Raw genomic sequence first — 4635 nt, 5'->3', positions numbered from 1 at the left:
TCTTGGCACCTAAGCTCCTGGGTTTACACCCTAGAATGTGACAAACACCAGAAAAAATGTACAAGAATATTCATAGCAGTACTGTTCATAGCAGCCCTAATCCAGAAACATCCCAGATGTCCAGCAACAATAAGGTAATTTGTAGTGTATTTTCCCCTATTATGATCAAAAATGTACCATATAATAGCAATAAAAATGAATTAGATCAACAAAACACACAGGAATGTGCAAAAGATAGAAAATACACACAATACAGTTCTATTCAAAAACAGTCTAAACTACTGTTTATGGATACACAATATCAATAAAAGTCAGGTAGTGATAACCATGAAGACCAGAACAGTGGTTAGTTATTTCTAAGAGGAAGGGAGAGGGAGCTGTGTATGAAGGAACAGAGACCGGTGCAGCCTGCTGAGGGTGCTGGGGATGATCTTTTTATTGACCTGGGTGGTAGTGGTGACATGGGCTTTCACTTTCTACAACCATTCACTACACTGTACATTTGCATCTGTTTCTCTGTGTGTGTCACGTATAATTACAAAATTATTTTTAAAAAAGACAACTTGGGAGAAAGAAATGCATGAGATTAAAAAATTTGTGATGGTATGTTTTGGAACAAGGGAAGGATATTTCAGTTCTAGGTAGGCAAAAAAAAAAAAAAGAGTTTTGTGTGGTTGGGAGTGGGGGAATAAGCAAATCAACATTGAAGGCAACAGAGCAAAGTAGCTTGTGAAACTTAAGACCATCACAGAAATGAAGATTGGTACCTACTTTCCAGAAGTCATGTTGCCTCTGTATCCCAGAAGCTACAGATGTCCTAAGGATAACAGAATCTGTTTAGAAAACCACTAATACCATTCTCATCTAACTCAGCTTGGTATTTCCTTATCCACTTCCTGTCCTCTCGAGGAGAAAGAAAAGCCAGTAAACTCAAAGCCTGACTTTTTCCCCTATCATTATCAAAAATGTGACTTCAAGTGAGGACACTTCATCTAGAATAAAATATCACAAAACAGGCAAATCAGAAAGTAAGTTAAGTTCTTACCTGAAACAATGGACAATGACAGATAATATCTTAATGTATTATCCCCTCTACCGCTAAGAGTGGCAAAGGCAGATAAGAAAACTATACACATCACATGCTTCAAATAGTCACGGAAGAGCCAATAAACTAAAAGCTTAAAGGCATTCAAAAGACAGAACATTAACTGCTTTCACACAAAAACTTCTAATTTACAAATATCATACAAAGGGGTGCCTGGGTGGCTTAGTTAAGTGTCCTACTTTTAATTTCAGCACAGGTCATGATTTCAGGGTTGTTAGAGCAAGCCCTGCGTAGGGCTCTGTACTGGATGTGGAACCTGCTTAAGATTCTCTCTGTTCCCCCCTGTTTCTCCCCCTCCCTCTCTTATACAAAAAAAAAATCATACAAAACATTTATTATTTGGGCACCTGGCTAGCTCAGTCTGTAGAGCCTGGGACTCCTGACCTCAGGACTGTAAATCTGAGCCCCATGTTGGGTGCACAGATTACTTAAAAATAAAATCTTTTTTTTTTTTTAAGTCTTCAGGGGCGCCTGGGTAGCTCAGCCCATTGAGCGTCTGTCTAACTCTTGATTTCAGCTCTGGTTGTGATCCCATGGGTTATGGGATAGGTCCCCACATTGGGCTTTGCACTCAGCAGGGAATCTGTTTCAGATTCTCTCTCTCCCTCTACCTCTGCCCCCCCCCCATCTAAATGAATAAATAAATCTTTTTTTAAAAAATTTCTGGTTATTTAATAGGTACAAATTGTTTGACAAAGTTCTGGAAATACATAGTGACAGTTACAGAACACTGAAAATACTTGATGCAACTGAGCTGTACTCTTTAAAATGGGCGGGGGGGTGCCTGGGTGATTCAGTTAAGCATCTGCCTTCAGCTCAGGACATGATCTCAAGAGTCCTGTGATCCAGCCCCATGTCTGGCTCCCTGCTCAGCAGGGAGTCTGCTTCTCCCTCTCCCAAAGCCCCTCCTCCCCACTCGTGCTATAATAAATTTTAAAAAATAATAAAATGGTTAAATGATAAATTTTGTTATGTGTATTTTCCTCACAATAAAAAAGATTTTAAAAATTGTTAAAATATCTGCTTATTAAAGAGACCCTTAAGAAAATGAAATTCAGAGTGGGAAAAATATTTGCAAATACATGTATCTAATAAAGTATTTATGTCCAAAAATATATAAAAAGCAAAGACAAATCAGTAAGAGGAAGCAAACTTTTATAGACAAAAGATTTTAATGGAACCCTTACCAAAGACATTATCAATGGCCAGTAAGTACATTAAAAGATGTGGATCACCATCAATCATCCCGGAAATGCAAATGAAAACACTACAGTAAGATACCCTTTCACACCCAATGGAGTAACTACATTAGAGACTTACAATAACAAATTTGATGATGTTGAGTAACTGGAACTCATACATTGCTCATGAAAGTATAAATCTGGCAATACCACTTTTAAGGACAGTCTGGCAGCTACTTATACAGTTAAACATCCATGTATTCTATGACCCAGCAATTGCACTCCTTGATACTAACCCAAGGGAAGTGAAAACATGTGATCACAAGAAGGCTTGGAAACAAATGTTCAGAACAACTTTATTCCTAACAGGCCCAAACTGAAAAGAACTCAAAATGTCCAGTATCAAGTGATCAGATAAATAGATTATGGGTGCAATTCCTCAATAAAATACTACTCAGCAATAAAAATGAACAACATGGATGAATCTCAAAAGCATCAGACTGACTCAAAGCATCAACTTAAAAAAGAGCAAATACTACATGATTCCATTAAAATGAAAAATTAAATAAAACTGATCTATAGTGGGGCACCTGGGTAGCTCAGTGGGTTTAAGCCTCTGCCTTTGGCTCGGGTCATTTCCAGAGTCCTGGGATCAAGCCCCACATCAGGAAGAGCCTGCTTCCCTTCCTCTCTCTCTGCCTGCCTCTCTGCCTACTTGTGATCTCTGTCAAATAAATAAAATCTTTTAAAATAAATAAATAAGGGGGGCCTGGGTGGCTCAGTGGGTTAAAGCCTCTGCCTTAGGCTCAGGTCATGAACCCAGGGTCCTGGGATCGAGCCCCGCCTCAGGCTCTCTGCTTGGCGGGGAGCCTGCTTCCTCCAATCTCTCTGCCTACTTGTGATTTCTGTCAAATAAATAAATAAAAATCAAATAAATAAATAAATAAAGCTGATCTATAGTGACAGAAACATAATTCAGGTAGGAACTGCAGTTTGGGTGGGAGGAGAACAGGAAATAACCAGAAGGGGGCCATGAGTATGTTCCAATATAAAGTTATATATCAGGATTGTGGCAGTGGCTACATAGCTGTAAACATTTACTGAAACTCAAACTGCATATTTCTATCTGTGCATTTCACTATATACTACACTTGACCTTAGCCAAAAGGCTGAGAAGTGATTGCATTTCACTATATAAATTCTATCTTAATTTTTTAAAAATCCTAAAATCATATCCTAAAGCAGGAGCTCTAACCCTCATCCAAAAGTAGTCGGTATAGTATTTAGAAAAAGTTGTACAAGCAGATCATATGAACTACCCTACATAGGTCACCAACTCTGTTTCAAATCTCTTTCTGAGGGAATGCATATGAAATTGTGGTTTTCCATATAACCAAAGGACAAGCATTTACATGTGATCAGTGTTCTGGGTAAAGTCTAAAGTTCTTCTAAGGTACAGAAATTTCCATGAAGTTAATTGGCCTCCAAGGAGATCAACTTCATGACATGATCAAGGGAATGTGTTATATGATGGCTTTTGTTAATCACCCAGTACCTTCTGTCAGAGAAATGGTTATTTTACCACCTGCTAACCTGATGGTGAGGAGGAAGAAGAGGGAGGGAAAAAATGTTGGACCTTTGATAGCATTCGTATTTCCTACTTGGAAAAAAAGGGGGGGGTTACTAGGTTCAGCTCCCATAAAACTTCTTACTGGTTAAAAAAATACAGTAATATTCTTATTACTATTAGTTAAAGCTGTTTCCAGTAGTCTACATCAACTGCTACTCTTTTATATAAAATACACAAATAATCTCTCCATACACAAGAAGTCATTTCAGAATAACATCTACCCAGAAAACTTTAAACAGTTTCATTAAAAAATTTTATCTTCAAGCCGACTGTACTCTTTCCTTTCTCCATGGGGGACCAGCATGCCATGCTGCAAAGAGTAGCCTCCTTGGTGGCATATGGAACCCGCTGACTGCATGAGTTGCCCCAAGAGACCTTGAACATAGCCCTTTCCAGTGCACACTGAGGTGTGACCTCATGCTATCTCCAAGCTAGGCTGCAGACCGGCCTGCGGGGTGCCTTCGGAAAGCCCTATAGGGCACAGGAGCCAGGGTCCACACTGGCCAAGTCATCATGTCCATCCATAACAAGTTGCAGAACAAGGAGCATGTGACTGAGGCCCTAGACAGGGCCAAGTTCAAGTTCCCTGGCCGCCAGAAGATGCGCATCTCCAAGAAGTGGGGCTTTTACTAAGTTTAATGCAGACAAAGTTGAAGACATGGTAGCTGAAGAGCAGCTCATCCCAGGTAGCTGTGGGGTCAAATACTTTCCTAACAGTG

The 4635-nt window shown here is 39.5% G+C and overlaps 1 non-coding gene across 1 annotated transcript; it reads left to right on the top strand.

The window, feature by feature from the left end:
- Positions 1-4174: 4174 nt before the first annotated feature.
- Positions 4175-4304, top strand: LOC123392459. The gene has a single exon (XR_006607176.1). It is a non-coding gene; the product is annotated as a small nucleolar RNA SNORA70 (small nucleolar RNA).
- Positions 4305-4635: the final 331 nt, after the last annotated feature.

Source organism: Mustela putorius, unplaced genomic scaffold, assembly GCF_011764305.1.
Source record: "Mustela putorius furo isolate JIRA1106 unplaced genomic scaffold, ASM1176430v1.1 tig00000578_pilon_pilon_pilon, whole genome shotgun sequence".
Taxonomy (NCBI): Eukaryota; Metazoa; Chordata; class Mammalia; order Carnivora; family Mustelidae; genus Mustela; species Mustela putorius.
Note: the sequence above shows the minus strand (reverse complement) of the source record. Positions and strands in the feature narration are given on the sequence as shown.